Source organism: Stegodyphus dumicola, chromosome 9 (assembly GCF_044657685.1).
Source record: "Stegodyphus dumicola isolate Sdum_Otavi_A_Nest chromosome 9, ASM4465768v1".
NCBI lineage: Eukaryota > Metazoa > Arthropoda > Arachnida > Araneae > Eresidae > Stegodyphus > Stegodyphus dumicola.
The window spans coordinates 151,646,848-151,663,939 of NC_140776.1; the positions used below are offsets into that span (position 1 = coordinate 151,646,848).

At 30.3% G+C, this 17,092-nt stretch overlaps 1 protein-coding gene across 2 annotated transcripts in view; it reads right to left on the minus strand.

Moving 5' to 3' along the window:
- The window catches only part of LOC118200349 (kinesin-like protein KIF21A), a 156,750-nt gene that overhangs the window by 32,597 nt on the left and 107,061 nt on the right, over window positions 1-17,092 (minus strand). The gene's annotated exons all lie outside the window — the stretch shown is intronic.

Sequence of the window (17,092 nt, forward strand, 5' to 3'; positions counted from 1 at the left end):
TCAAATTTACTTTGTCAGATTAAAAAAAAATATTTTTGACACAGTATTATTTATGCTAGTACACTTTGAGGTATTTATATTTAACAAGCAAAACAATTTCCTAAAGTACAGATAAATTTGAGCAGACTGTCTGAATTTCAGTTAAACAATATATATTGTTAAACTGATATTATATTATACAAAATTTAAGTTAGGACTACAAACATACTGTACATTTACAAGATTTTAGAACTAAATTAATAAAAAAAATAAAATCTGAATAAAACAATTTTAGAGTGTAATACAAATTAAAGGCACAGCAATCTGGTTCATGTTATACATTTCTTGATACTTCTGAAAATGCCAAAAACAGCCAGAACATACTAATTTCCCCTTTGTGCTTTCAAATTTTCTGAAATGCTCTTTAAGATTTTACTCTAAGAAACAGAAAGTAGTTTACAGATATCAAATATTAAAAATAATGGGCATGATGATGAACTGTGATGCATTTCTTTGCAGCAAACTGCTTAGTAATAATTGTACTGTGTGAAGAATATTTTATTGCTTCTTGTTTAGTTATTGATTTCACAGCAACAATTAGCAACCACATTAAAAAAATTCCACCTGAAACTCTTTTCATATGCAAATATTAAAAAAAAAAAAATATCTTGAAAGGAAGAAATGTCAGTGAATATTTGATGTGAGTATGGTTCTAATTAGAATGAAAGCTACATAATTAAATACAATATTTTACAACAGTACAAGAAGAAAAAGTAATGATGCATTACTATGTTTGTTTTCAGGCATAATAGCAACCAGCTTACATAATGCAAACCTCAATTGAAATTGCCCAACTAGACATGGCTATTATAATCAGCAGTAGTTATGCAGTTTACATGTATGCTATGTGCTTATATTATGTTTATATGTATGTATCTGTGTAGTTTATTTAGCATTTAAACAGTGCAATTATTCTATGCAGCTAAACCCTTTCCTTCTCATTCTAGAATTCCATTTACTTAAATACTGGATTAGAAGACTGTACTAAATTTTAGAACAAAAATATAGCAAATAGTTTCAAGTAAATATGGTAGCTGAGTTCAGCTAGCTATCTTTAGCATTAGGTTAGGTTAGGTTGTTTTAATTACGGCAAAGCCTCGAGGGCTATTTGTTTAAGGGGAGAGATGCCTTTGTGGAGGACTTTTTAAGGGAAACTGGTTCGTATACACGTTACACATGGGGAAAACCACCAAAACACACATGCAGGCAGCCCGTTTGTGGGATTCGAACCTCAGACCGAACTACCAGTGTTCAGCGATGTTGCCGCTCGGCCACTGGTGGGCTTATCTTTAGCATTAGTTACTATATAGATGTTTTGCTAAGACAGGTTAAAAAAATCCAGTCCTTGAATTTGGCAGATGCACGCACAACCTCGAGATTTATAGAAATGAATAAACAAATATTTTTATTATGTAAAAGGAGTCAACACAGTTTAACATATTTTTCTTAATACTTTTGTTTAAAAAAAAAAGGTCAGTAAAATGAACTAATTTGCCAACAAGTTGATTAAGAAATATTAAATAACTATTTAATATGCTAAATTAATAGGAAATAGTTTATTTAACATATTTGATGACACTTTGTTTTCCATGAATTCCTTAATCATTTGTACAATCATGTAAAATAAATGTATCAAGTTACTATTTAAAGCTTTAATTCAGAGTAAGTTAAACTGTAGTGAAGCTAGTTTAATGCATTCATGCTAATCACATTTTTATTACCTTGTTATACTTTGATATAACATTCAGAATTTTTGAAACTGTTGAAGGAGTTATGGTTGCTAAAAGACACAAATGATGTTTTAATAAAAACTATTACAAAGATGTACTAGTTTTTAGTAAATGTTATAAATTCTCCTCAAATTTATTTCCAGCTACATGTAAGAAAAATTACAATAGTTACATCTTAAAGTTATTTTTAACATAAATGTTCATGTGTATTGAGTCATCCAGAAGGTTCTGTAGCTTTTCAAATGAAAGCACTTTTAATTCTGATTACAGCTTTTCAGGTGTTACACTAACTTGTTTACAATGGCAACAAACAAGATAAGGAATTCTTGAAAAATGCATTTAAAAAAAAAAAAACTTTTTTAGGGTTGGGGAGGGAAAGAAGAAAAAGAAAATGCATGGTAAAGAAAAAGGGGGAAGTCGAGATACATTTTTAATAAATTCAAAATTTCTATTTTAGTACATTCTGAAGTGTTTATAACCCAGCTTTGCAAATGCAAAATATACCACAATATTAGCATAGAGATTCAATATAAGAAAATCTTTAATGTTAAAGTTTTTGTAAATAATTTTATTTATTTATTTTTTTTTTCACTTATGGAGTGGAAAAACTACTTTTAAAGTAATTATCTGGTGTGTGGACACAGTTTTTTTTTTCCCCCACTAAATTCTCATATGCATTTTCTATGCAAAAGAAAGTTCTTTACTTTCTAAAAAAATGTTCTCTATTATTTCTCTCTCCTATATTTTTGCTCTTGTATTACCATTTTGTTCACACACAATTGTATTTAAAAAATATAACAGTTTTGTATTCAACAAATTTTGATTAAATAAAGATATAGTTTTAGTTAGTTAATGTGCAAACAATGGATATTTAATGCAAAAATAAAGAAAGAGAGAACTATGAACAAAACTGAAAAAGAACTTATAGTCCCAAAATCCATTAATTTGCATAAATCTTAGTTCCAAGGTGAGTGAATTATCATGCACACATTAATTATAAAATTACAATTTTACTAAAACATAGCTGGGTTCTAATTCATATTGCATATACTTTGGTTCACAGACAGATAATTCAAGTATATGAACCAAAAGTTTACTCAGATTTAGAATGTTCTGGAAGATTCTACATTTGTCATAGATATTTTAATTAACTGCAGAAGAAAATGTGCCATCACCAATATATTAATATTTAATCAATATATTATTTATTTAAAAATCGAAAATTTGGTAAAGAAAAAGGAAGCACAGAATATGCATATGCTCTTTCAATTATACCAAAATTTCAATTTTAATACATTTTTATGCATTTGTAATTTGTGTGGAAAAGCTATTTAGAATAAAACATTCAAAAAGTCTCTGAATTGGGAAGGATATTCCAAGGTTAATTGGTTCAAATTTATACTACAAATGCAGAAAGCCCCAACCTTAAAATGCAAATGCATTGATTTGGCTGGAATTAAATAAAGGATAACTATCAGCATTCAGTGATCTTGCCCATGCAGCCGCAGCTGACTACAGTGCTGCCACATTTTCAAACTTGCTGACTCAGACATTTTAATATTGAAATGCTTAGAAAAATAAAAAATAAATAAATAAAATACATTTGCTTTCCTTAAATGAAAGAAAATCAACACTTTATTATATTTTTATTGATATTTTATTATTTATTAAAAATATTGAATGTTTGTTTCTGTTGTATAAAAAAACTCAATAGTATAAAAATTATATCTAAGTTAAACAACAGGTTTAAAAAGTAGGAAGACAAAAATTAGGAATTTCATCTCTTTAATTACTACCATAGATACTACTAGTCTCAAACTTTTTTTTTTTGTCTGTATTACTTTCCATATTCTTGCCTTCAAACGTTATCTCAATGTATAAAAATGGGGGGTGGGAAGAAAAAGAAAAAAAGGGCAGTTCTATGTCTCCCATTCTACTGGGCCGATTGACGAAATTCAAATTGCGTTTTTCATGTCTCAAAAGCGCGACTTACGATATATATATATTAGATTTATGTATAGCATTGTTTTTTTAATATACGTATTTTGACATAAAATCGGAATTTTTTCTGAAATGACATGGCAATGTTTTTCCATATTTCTAGTCTGCGACTCAAATTATGCCTAAATACTAAATTTTGTAAAATTTGGTGCGAAATTTACAGAGATATTAAAAAATTTAACTTAGTGTATTTTTTTCAGTTCTTGCCAAGAATAATTCACTTGGCGAACTTCTTAATTTAAAGCAACCTATTTTCTTTTCCCTTTTTTTATTGTAGACAAGCCGGGGTAAAAAAAAATAATCATCGTTCATACTTTCAAATAATTTTAACAAAGTGCATAATTTGGTGTTACGCTTATAACAAATATGCTAAATTTCAAAACGCGCCAGTACATAAATTCCCATATATCGTAGGAAATTTTGAATTAAAAAAAAAAATTCTTTTGCAGGTATGCTTAGAAATACATCTACTTCAAGATGATGTTAAAAATTTTATGGGTTATACTCCAAATTTTTTTTTGAAAAATTATTTAAAAATACAAATTTTAAAAATAAATCATAAATAATGGACAAATTTTATTTGGAATGAACTTAAATTTCGAAATGTGAAAGGAAGAATAAAATAAGTTTAGTAAAAAAAAAGATATAGTAACAAATATATGCCAAATTCAATTAACACTGAGGAACTAAAATTTGGAGAGCTAATTTTTTAGAAACTATTCACGCAATTTTTACAAAATTTGGCAGTTTGGCATAATCTGAGTTGTAGAATCGAAATATGGAAACAAATTGGCATCATTTCAGAAAACGTCTGATTTGTGTCAAAATATCTACAATTTGAACATATTGTTGCATTTTTTTTTTTCTGACACCAGTTGTTATGTTATTTTCTTCCTTCACGTTCGTACGGGGTTCGTGTGGATTTGGAGTGAATAACAACGACACTACTTGATGAAATATCCAAACACACTTTATTTAGCCAATATTAATCAGGACAGCTCCAAAGTCACTTATTTTACAGTCAAAGATCTACTACAAACACGCTGACACAATCAGCACAGCTATCACGGTGGAGACAGCTTCCCTGCAAGCACCAGAGTACAGCTCCCGACTCTGCTCGGTCGTTCTCAGAATTCCACGTACTCTCGAGACTCCACGCTACCACTCGTGATACACTCAACAACACACAGAGCACGGCTTCCGACTCTTCGGTTCAGTCGTTCCCGGAGCTGAGCATGCTCTCCGACATTGCACTAACCGCAGTACACTACGAGACTCTTTCAGTGCACTAAGCGACCCACTCGGCACTCACTGCCCGGCTGTCAACTCGATCGTCTCCACGCGAACTAAATTGCTAGACTAGACACCAACTCGAACTAAGTCTCTGCGTACCAGCAGGGTTTATATGACTTTTGACTGGTGTTCAAGAACATTCTGGGCTACACCAGTAAGAATTCGTTCCAGAAGGTTCTCCATCAGTCCATGGTATATCGCCAATTTTTTCGCCAAATGGGCAACTTCTCACCAAACGTGGCAACCCTGCCTTAACTTGCCATTTTATGGCAACCCTAAATCTGCTTTGCGGGGAAGCCATCTCACCATGCCTTGACATTTCGTAACAATATATAATACCTATATATAAATCTAATATACATCTTATGTCGTGCTTTCGAGACATGAAAAACGCAAGTTGAATTTCGTCAATCGGCCCACTAGAACGAGAGATACAGGACTGCCCTCCCCCCTGCAGTGTATGTACAAATGTCTCTTGAAATTCAGAAAAAAGATAGTACTTAAAGTCATCAAATCTTGCATACAATGTAGTCCTCCACCTGAACATGTCCGAATTTTTAGTTTGTTTTTGATTTATTTCATATTTCGAAAAAATTTAATGAGTTTTTTATTAGCAAACTTGGTGATCTAAAATTGAGCAATGGCAACACTGTTTAGAATAAAAAAAATTAATCTCCTGTGCCCTAGACAACTGTCATTTGGCAAATGTACGCTATTTATCTTTTAAATTTTAATTAACAAACTCAGCTACCTGAAAGAACATCATTTAATGCCAGAAATAAAATATTTTTTATATTCCACATGCCAGCATACTGTCATTCAATAAAGCCTAAGATTTTCTAATTTCTTAAATTTAAAATTTATTTTGGAAGGTTACTGAGTAACAAATTAAGTGATCTAAACGTAGTAAATATAGTTCTTAATATATTTTTAATATGACTGATTTAATTAAAAAAGCATTGAAATTATGAGATGTTTAATTGGAAATATTACATATTTTCATGAAATTACACTAGCAGTACTCAATCAAATGATTATACACTTTCTTTTTTATGATGATGATTTTAAGCAGCTGATCATTTCAGCAGTTAAAGAAATAAAGTAAATATAAAAAAGTGTAGCAGCACTTAACACTATTGCAATTGTAAATATATGTTTAATTAATATATTTTGTGATTTTACTATTGAATTTCATGTGACATAAGCCCACCAGCGGCCGAGCGGTAACATCACTGAACACTGGTAGTTTGGTCTGCATGGGTGTTTTTGTGGTTTTTTCATGTGTAATGTGTATATGAGCCAGTTTCCCTCAAAAAGTCCTCCACGAAGGCATCCCTCCCTTAAGGCAGATAGCCCTCGAGTGCTTTGCCGTAATCTAAACACCAAACCAAACCAAACATGTGACATAAATGCAAAGAATATGATATTCTATAAATGAAATTTAAAAACACTGAAAGTTTATAACAAAATGAAGAAAAAGCTGTGAAAGTCATCTTATTAAGAAAACCCGATGAAAACCGAATAAAGACTGGAGGGGAATAGAAAAATGTAATGCCAAACATATACTGCTTATTTTGTGATTTTACTGTTGATTTTTATGTGGCATAACTGCAAAGAAAGAAGAGTAATGAAGTAAGTAATGAAGTTTAAAAGAAAAAAAATGTGTTATCACAAGTAAAATGATAAACAAGAGCATACTGATAAACTGTGAACTCTGTGTTACCATAAAAAAAACCTTTACAAATACTCTGGCAAGATGTTAAAATCTGAATCCTTTCAGATTTTATTTTTCTTTCTTTTTGTTTATTTTCGCCAAATTTACATAAACTACATATAAAATAATACATAGTACCACAAAATTTTCGTTTTAAAACAAACTTATTCCAATATTATTTCCGTGCAATACGTTGCCAAAAAATTAATCAATTACAGACAAAAAAGCAAGAATTTCAAAACCAGTAAAACCCAGAATACCCTATAAATATGCAAAAAATATCAACCAGTTGTCACCCAAACCTGAAGAATTTACAAAAACTGATTTTAATTCACCTCTTGCGAGCTTTCAAATTCTTTTGCCAATGATGCCAAACTGACAACCATCAACATCTACTTTTCAGTTTCTCTCTTTTGTTCTTTGTTTGCAGAATGGTAAGTTTTGAAATCAAGTTCTCTGTTAATTTTTATGTATATCTTGTATTATTACATTTTAATTTGAGTTTTAATTTTAATAAAATGTGTCTAATTATTTTTCTTTTACTTTACTAAACACTGAATTTATTACATATGGATTTGTTTTTGTATATTTTTATTTCATTTCTGGAATTCCTCTGCATAGAGAATGTTTCAGAATTTTCAAGTGAACTATTAATTAAATACGGCATAATTAAATAATTTAGAATGGTTCATCAGCTAATTTTGGATGAAAAGAAACACAGTGATTTTCCTTGGCAGAGATCAATTGAATCTTTCTCTTGATAATGCTGAATCAGATTTTGACCTCTTCCTATATATAGAAATATAAAAATACATATATCTCTTGTAATTTCACATACCTGTAGTTTTCAGAAAATTGTCACCAAACTAGAAATTCTTCTAGTTTCATGACAATTGGCTCATATTTTTTACATATTTATACGGAATTTTGGGTTTTACAGGTTTTAATTTCATTTCTTTCATATCTTTATGCATTTGGTTCTAAATTTCTTACTTTTTATCTATAACTGATAAAATAATATATATATTCAGAACTTGTTTACTTATCATGAATAATTAGGGAAGAAATACACTTATAAACTGAAACTTGTGACAGTTTCAATTCAAATAGTTTACAAATTCAAATTACATATTCTGACACTTCTCGCTTTGGGATAAGTTTAGGTAGGGGTGAAATTATAATGAATATATATATAAGGGATTCAGGACAATGAATATATATATTCGTTATCCATTGGAATAAAATACTCACTAAAATAATAACTAATTAAATAACACTAATAAATAAGAAAATAATCAAAAATTTTTTCAAATTTATTTTATTTCATCATTTCACAATTTCAATGAAAAACAGACAACTTAATAGTTAATCCAGACCATGTATCTAAAAACCAGCATGATAGCAATAACAGCTAACTAATTAATCTGCTACATTCCGTAACTGAGAGGGGAAAAAAACACAAATGTATTGCAACTTTGAAAAATTAAATTCCTCCTAGAAGATTACGTATGCAGTTTGCTATATCCATCTATTCAATTAAGTGTAGGTAGAGTTCTAACCCAAAACTAATGAGAACGGCATATTTTAGGTACTAGCTATTTTTTCAATTAAAAATACTTATTAAATTAAATCCTTCAATGCCATAGTTTTTATCAACTATGTGAGTGGGAGGTGATATTTCCTTTTACAAATTCACAATGCAATGGATTAAAAATGTAGAATGCTATAATTAAAATACAGAAAAGAAATGGAATTATTGTATTGAATCAGAAAATTGATTTTATTTTAGTAAAGTCTGAATAAGAAATATTTCATACAAGTGTGTGTAAGTTTCTTAAAGTGTATATTGGAAATATATATATATCTAAATAACATATGCATTAATCATTTTATAATTTTTATTTTATATATACTTTGCAAATTATATTTCATTTCACAGAAACGCATATTCTCTCTCTCTTTCTCTCTCTATATATGGCAATCACTCATATTCTTAAAAAACAATGAAAAACATTTATTTAATTATACATCCTGATGAGTTTGAGAACCACTTGCTAAAATCCTCAATAACAACTAAGAGGCATTTATATTTATCTCCATTCAAATTCAGTAATATTTCTAATGATTTTTCACAAGCTTTCCTTCACTGTAATGCATTTTTTCTTCTGCAAGTGCCTGCAAAATTTTTTTGTGTCATATAAGTATAATTTGCCCATTTCTGCCCAGGCCATATGTTCCAAACAGAAAGTAAAGGCAAAAGAATTTCTACATATCATGAATGATCCTGGTTGTACTAACATACTATCTCAATCAACAAAGATTGTATACAATATATTTAAAATATCTTGAATGTGCTATTTTAGTAATATTAACCATCTGCGGGTCTTCCCATTGTAAGATAGCCAACTTCATGATGTTGCTTACCCCCAAGTACTGTATATTTTTTAATTGCTTTGAATAAATGTAAAAAATATGAAACAGAAATACTGTTTGATACATGCTTTGTTCAGAAGTTAACCTCAAATTTTACTAACAGAAATTTGTTACAGCCTACTGATGACCTGTAGAGCTTCTGATGGATATAAATGAAGATTCTTTCAATGAAACATGAAAAATGGATTCTTCAGCCTAACATGAAAATTTATGTTCCACTTTCAAGAACATAACTAACACTTCCATTTTCAAACTTTACTGCACTTTTAACACTCTACTTTTCAGTGCAGCTGAGATACATACATTAAAAGAACTGGCTAATTTGAGTGCAGCTTGTGTGGTACTATTGGACTGAGTTTGCTCATTATGTGAAAACACATGCCTTTAATCATAAAACTATAATTTAAAAAATATAAAGGCAAAACTTAGAACACAATTTTTGTCTTTGTTCCATTTAACAGAAATATTAATATTTGAATGGAATAAGAGTTGCACTAATATTTTATTAGTGAATGGATCATTTGTAGTGATAATTTTTAGACTGGCATTTTACAAAATTTAGACAAAGGATTCACAGCTTTTCTTCATATTAACATCCATCCTGTCATTGAATCTTTATAGTTTTACTACTGGTCATTATTTTCCAGTATTTATCATTTATTATTTTTAAACACTCTCGGACAAAAACAAAATGCATCAATACTTATTGGTGATAAAATAAGGTGTCATGATTTGATGAACACCACACACACACACTTTAGCCAAGTGGCATGTATTTTTGCCTCTCTTTTGTAACACAGAGTTGAGATTATAAGAAAAGAATGTTGTGATAAGATTATGTTATGCTGCATGCCAGCCCATACATTATGTTACTAACTTTATGTAAATCACTGCTTCTTCTGCTTATGTCATAATAAGGTGTTTGTCTTATACTGCCTATATATAGAGTCAAAAGTCTTTAATACGGACGTCCATATTCCAGACCTCAAAGCTACAAACTTTGTGCACATGCGCAGAAAGTCTGTATAAGCTTAGCTAAAATTATCTAATTATCCATTTCAGTCGTGTTATTTCAGATTGCGTTGATCTTTAATCTTCGAATTGGATCCGGTTTATTATTTTTTGCAGACTGTTAAAGCAATTTTATAAAAGTAAGCTTGAACTTTCGATTATGTCAAATAGAATTTGCGATTCTGGAGCTGCCGAAGGATCTACAAAGCGAAAGCATGTTTTGATGTCCATTAAACAAAAAGTGGAATTGCTGCAAAAAATGAATAAAGGCATGAAGAAAGTGACAGAGAGGTGATTTGTTTCTCTAACAATTCCAAAATCTGTTTATCAATTTCACGCTGCTCTGCGGAGGGGGGGGGGGACACACATGGCGGCGCGCAATGAACTGTAAGTTGACCTGTCAGCACTATCACCTTCAGGGCAGATGTTTTTATTTTATTCGGCTTATAATTCCTTACTAAATGTAGTGTTTCATCTTGATGTACTCTGATATGATTTAAACCAATTTCCTTGCCATTATAAATATCACGAATATGCAGAAAATAGTTTTCTGGTTGCAATTTTCTAATTTCGACTATGCGTAATGTATGCTTTACGCATGCACGTGTTAAAAGAAATGTTTAATAAAGTAAACAAATAAATAATTAACCTTTTTTTTTTGTAAACTTTGATACCCTTTAGATCACAATTGCTCTTTATTTCATAAATTACAATTTCATATTTTTAATTGTATATTTTTTGCATGCCATCTTACCAGATTTAAACTGATGATCTATAATCCGGAAAAATTGATAATCCGGAATCGCTGAAGTTCCGACAAGTCTGGATTAAAGACTTTTGACTGTACTATACAAATATGCCCACATCCATGTTAAATATACCCAGAACCCACCTCAAGATGGATATATCAACAGAATATATTATAACAAGAATATATTTATAATGGACTATGAATACCCCAGTGAAGTATAAGCAATTTGTCAGAAAAGGTAAGAAGTATTTTGTTCATTTTGTTAGAAACTAAAATTTAAACATAACAGAAATGGCTGAAGCAGAGCTTGTGAAACTTAAGAAAGAACAGAAAGTTATTCTTTAAACCATAGCTAGAGTAACAGGTTCTGTTGAATCTTAAATTTCTTTTTGTAATGTTGAAGATACAGAACAACAACTAGAAATTTTAAAAGTAAAAGCAGTTTCTTTGAAAGCATTAGTTGAATATGAAGACAAGCTTGCAAGGTGGAATTACAGAGGCACAAAATTATTTTTAAAAAAGGAAATGTTAACAATTCTCTAGTTTCTAATGGTTCTTCTCATGATAACAGTACTGCATCCATTAATTCTGGAGTTATTAATAGAAACTCTGAAGTTACCAAAAACTTTGATCAATACATTTTATGGAAATGCAAATGCATTGCAAACATTTCAGAATACTTTTAATACAGCAATAAATCAAAATGGAAAGTTATCTAAAGCTGATAAGTTCAATTAGTTGCTTAGTTTTTACTAGCTAGTGCAGCTATAAAAACTGTTGAAGGGTTTTTTTATTATCCCCATTAAGAATTATGATGAAGTGCTTAACATTCTTAAATATTCAGTGGAAAAGATCTCCTTATTAATTTGTATATGCATAAAATGTTAAATTTACAACCTGTCTAAAGTTAGAACCATGTTCATGCTTTGAAAGAATTATATGATACCTGTTATGTACAAAGTGGCTACATTCATTAGGAACCAAAATTGAATCACACAGAAGTTTATTTTAGCCTTTATTAATAGAATTTGCTCCTACAGATGTAATGCTTTGCTTGTCAGAAAGCAGATGAAGAAAATTTTTATGTCAAAGATCTCATAAAATTCCTAAAATAGATAATTGAAAGTTGCAAATATACTTTATTAATTCAATGCCAACACTTCCGGCGCCAGGCATTCACATACTGCAAACAAAATTACAGCTACACAACCTTTTTCTTGTTTATTTTATGGAAGTGAAGATGGTGTTTCGGAAAAATGTGGTATGTTGCCAGAAGAAAAAAAAAAGCAGTTTAAAAGAATCTAACTGGTGCTTTCTTTGTTTTGAAAGGAACTGCAGAACAAAAAATTGCCCTTCTCAATCAAAATGTTCAAAATATAATTCCAAGTATCATTACACATTGTTGCATGAAAATAAGAAAAAATTTAATAAGATACTTTTAATGCTTAACTGCAAAAATTTCTTTCAAATATTTTAATGTAAATCAAGAAGTTAAAAGGGAATTAATTTATTTCTGATGGTAAATTAATTAATGAAGTAGCAGATACAGGCATGCAATTAACTGTTGTTAAGATAGATATTGTACCAGAAAGATACCATAGTAGTATTCTCACATCAATATTCGAACAATCTTCAAAGGCTTCTCTTTAACTTACCTTTATTGAAGATGGTAAATTTAAATCATCTACTTTTATAACATGTGCAATGTTGATAACTTATGTAATGATTTACTTTTGTTTTTAAGTGCTTTTAATGAGATTAATGAAGATAAAAAAAATTGTAATTTCGAATGCAAAAATGTAAACATTACTAATGATAATTTGATTGAAATATAAAATGATAATTTGATATGAAATATAAAATGATAGTTTGGCAGAAAAAATGAGAGAGAATCATAGACTTCAAACCTACTAATGAAAGGACCTATAAAGTGGAGATTTGAGCTTGTCCTCAAAATATTAGTATTAACAGTATACGGCAAATGTAGTGTTTTAAGGTTGAGTCTAATGATAAACTTGAAGAGTCCTATGAAAAATGCCCCTCAAATAATATAAAGCTGGTTATTGGTTACTTTAATGCAAAGATTGGCATGAGATCAGTGGAAAACTCTGAGGATAATTCCAGTTTATACAAGGAAAGTAGTGATAATTGCAAATGACAATGATTTTACAAATGCAAATGAACTTATTTTAGGAGGTACCATCTTTGAACATAGAAATGTACATAAAGTCACAAGGCATTCCCCAGATGGAAAAACACTAAGTCAGACTGATCATTTCCTGATGAACTTAAGACACTGAAAGAGTCTTTTGGATGCTTGCAGTTATTGTGGAGCCAATGTTGACTCCAATCATTTTTTGGTGATTTCCAAGCTGACAGGAAGGATAAGTAAGACCTCTTGGAATAGGCAACAAAAAGATGGAATCTTGGATGTTGATTCATTGTGCAAACCTATGACAATGACAGATTATAGAGATAATCTAAAAGAAAAGCTAGTGAAATATGATGATATACAGAGTGGAAATATGAACCAGAACTGAAAGGTAATAAACAACATGGATGGTATGCCTGTGATTGTGAAAAAATTAGTAAAACAAAGCTTATAAACTTACAATACAAAAACACTATACTAATTGAGTAGAGGAAAATTATAAAGAGTTGAGAACACAAGGAAAAAAGACTGCTTCATAAGAGAAAGAAAGGATATATGGAGGAACAGTTAAGTGAGATAAAAAAATTAAAAACACAAAGAGTCAAGAAAATTTTACCACAAAATCAGTGCCTTATCTCACTTTGCCTATCCCGGGATTATTACCAGTAAAAAAGGTGATGTTGAGCTTACAAGTGATCAAGCTGAAGTGCCGAAAAGATGGAAACAGTTCTTTAGAAACCCTCTCTGTAGAAGTGATCTTTCTTCCAAGGGAAAAGGATGATCTAACTATAGACCTGAATGTTGCTAAAAAGGATCTGGAATCTGATGCACCATTCTTACATGAAGTGAGGAATGCTATTGACAATCTAATTAACAACAGGGATGCAGGACCAGATGGATATATTAAGGCAGAACTTATTAATAGTGACCTACTTGAACTCAATGTTATTCATGAGGTTAAACTTAATGTTTGGACTATGAAGCAGATGCCCATTGAATGGGAAGAGGGCTCCATATATCGTATTTAAAAAAAAAAAGAAGCAGGCTGAAATACTACAGCTATCACTCGATTAAATGCAGCATTTAAAACCTCCCATACTATATATAATAGGTTATTATTGTATGCATTTACAGTTATTGGCAGCAACAAATGGATTTCAAGCTGAAAAATCTACTATTCATCTAATTCACTCTGACAAATTTCGGAAAAAACTATTGAGCATAATATTGATTGGAATTCAGATTTCCTAGAAAATTTGTTTATCTATCTAGAATGACTTCAGAGAGAGTGAACTGCAATGTTAAAAATCAGGTCTGATCTATCAAAGGCACTCTACATTGAAAGGGGGTTGAGGAAAGATTATGGCCTTGCATGCATTTTTTAACATCACTCTTGAAAAGGCTATCAGAGATGCTGGAATTATAACTAGAGACACCATTTTTTCAAAGATCTATAAAGTTGGTTGCATAGGCTGAAGACATTGATATTATTGGCAGAAGTAAACATGCAGTTGAGCATACTTATTTCTCTGGAGACTGTAGCCAGAGACATTGGACTAACCATCAATGAGAATAAGAAAAATTTATAGCAGTAATAAGTAAAGCATATAATCCTATTCCATTGGAAATAAATTCTTCTACTTTTGATGGCATGTCTCTTGGCACTGTCAGCACTAAAGATAAAAATATTAAACTTGAAATTGACAACAGATTATCTCAAGCAAATAGATGCTATCATGGTTTTAAAGAATTTATTGGTGCCTAAATTACTAATTTTAAAAACAAAAATAAATCTTTATAGAACAGTTATTACACCTATCATATTGTATGGTAGTGAATGCTGGTCATTACCAGAAACAGAATAAGAAAGACTTTGAATCTTTGAAAGGAAAATACATGGCCCAGTTAGAGAAAATAATAGATGGAGAACTTTATTTAACTATGAAATCAAACAACAACCTAATATTGTCTGAGTCATCAAATTTTATCATATTAGGAGGCTTGGACATATTTTTAGATGTGATAACTTAAACCCTGTTAAAAAGGTGACCTTTGGAAGTGTAGAGTGTACCAGGAAAAAAAGGAAGACCTTGCACAAGATGGATAGACTGTGTGGAGATAGATCTCAAGATTCTAAAAATCAATCATTAGTGGATCATAACAACTGACTGAATTCATTGGAGGAAGCCTGTTGAGACCTTAATAGACTATAAAGCAACTGAAGAAGAAGTTAATTAATGCGGTAGCAGATATAGGAGTGCAATTAACTGTTGTTGAGACTGATATCGTACCAGAAGGATATTGTATGCCACATGGAAGTGTTATTCTCACATCAATATTTGGACAATCTTTACATGCTCCTCTCCTTAACTTACTGTTATTGAAGTATTCTGAAGATAGTAAATCGAAGTCACCTATATTTATAACATGCGCAATGGTTGACAAGTTAAGTAATCATTTAATTTTGTCATTAAGTGCTTTTAATGAATTAAATGAAGATGATAAATGAAAATTTCATTTCAAATGCAAAAACGTAAAAATTAATTAATGAGTGGTTGAAATGCCCTTTTACGAAACTGAAAATTTTAATGGGAAATGTAATACAACTGTTCAGAAAACTATAGAATATTGTTTCATCAAGCAACTAAGTTGCACCTCCAGGCTCCTGGGTGATCACCCTATCCTGCATGTAACATTTCTAGGTTGTACAGAGCTTTTGATGAGCATAGCATAAAGTACAGAAATAAAAGTTCATGATAATGTAGAAGATAGCAATTTAGGCATAATGATGTGACAAAGTTCAGTGACCAGATGAAGGTCTGGTGATGAAATTGAAGGTGAGGTTTAACTGCAAATAGTTGCTTTATAGACAAAATGTAATTCAGCTTTCGAAGAGTTAGTACTTGCAGAGCTAAAGTAACCAGCAACGGATACAGAATATTATGTTCTGCTACATGAAAAGACATGTAAGGATGATTCTAAAAGTAGCACGAAACAAAATCATTGTGTTTCAGATTTAGAACTGTTTCAGGTTCATGATGAACCATCTTTAAAAACATGCTACGAATAGAAGTAATTATTTTATTTTTATTGACAACTATTTATATCATAAAGATAAGATTTTAAGAGAAAGTTCACCAGTTAGTTGTTCCTAAAGAGAAATAACAACTTTTGGACTTTGCTCATTATAACTTATGGAGAGGTAACAAACAAACCAAGAAGATTGCTGAGTGATTGAGATATTCCTTCCTGAAATCAAGAAAGGTGTGAATATTATAACATATGCACTTCCTGTCAACTTCAAGCTAAAAAGTACCCTTTTGATGAAGTTCCTATTATGCCAATGGCATGTCTTAATAAACCAGATAATTAATGTGGATATTCTTGAACCTGTATAATCAAGCTGTTGAGGTCACAATTATGTTCTTTGTGCTGTTGACCAATGTGCAAGATGGCTAGAAGCAGTGCCATTAAAGAATCTCAAAACAGAATAATTGTATGAAAAGACTCATTGTATTAAAAAAAAACATTGTAACAAAGAATCATTGTATTAAACAAATCAGTCTATTAAATAATCTAATCTTAATACAGAATTATTGTATGTGATACTTTGCTGCAAATCTTACATGCACTGGAATTCCTCAGATTATTGCATCAGACCTAGGAAAAAACTTTACTGCTTTGTTGACTCAAGAGTTTTTTTAAAAGGATTGGATCTTCACCGAGGTTCTCGGCTACTTCTTATTACTAGATATATTCCCACAAAAATATTTATCAATATTTTATTTATATATTTGTCACTTATATTTATTAAGGAAGTAAATGGATTAAAATCTAAGCGATAAAGTAAAATGTCTATGAAATATACCTGTTTCAGTAAGTACATGCAGTAGGTATTTTTCAAATAATTTTCTCTTTTCATTTACAAAATTCTCTGAAACGAATTTTAGATATTTTTATAAACCTAA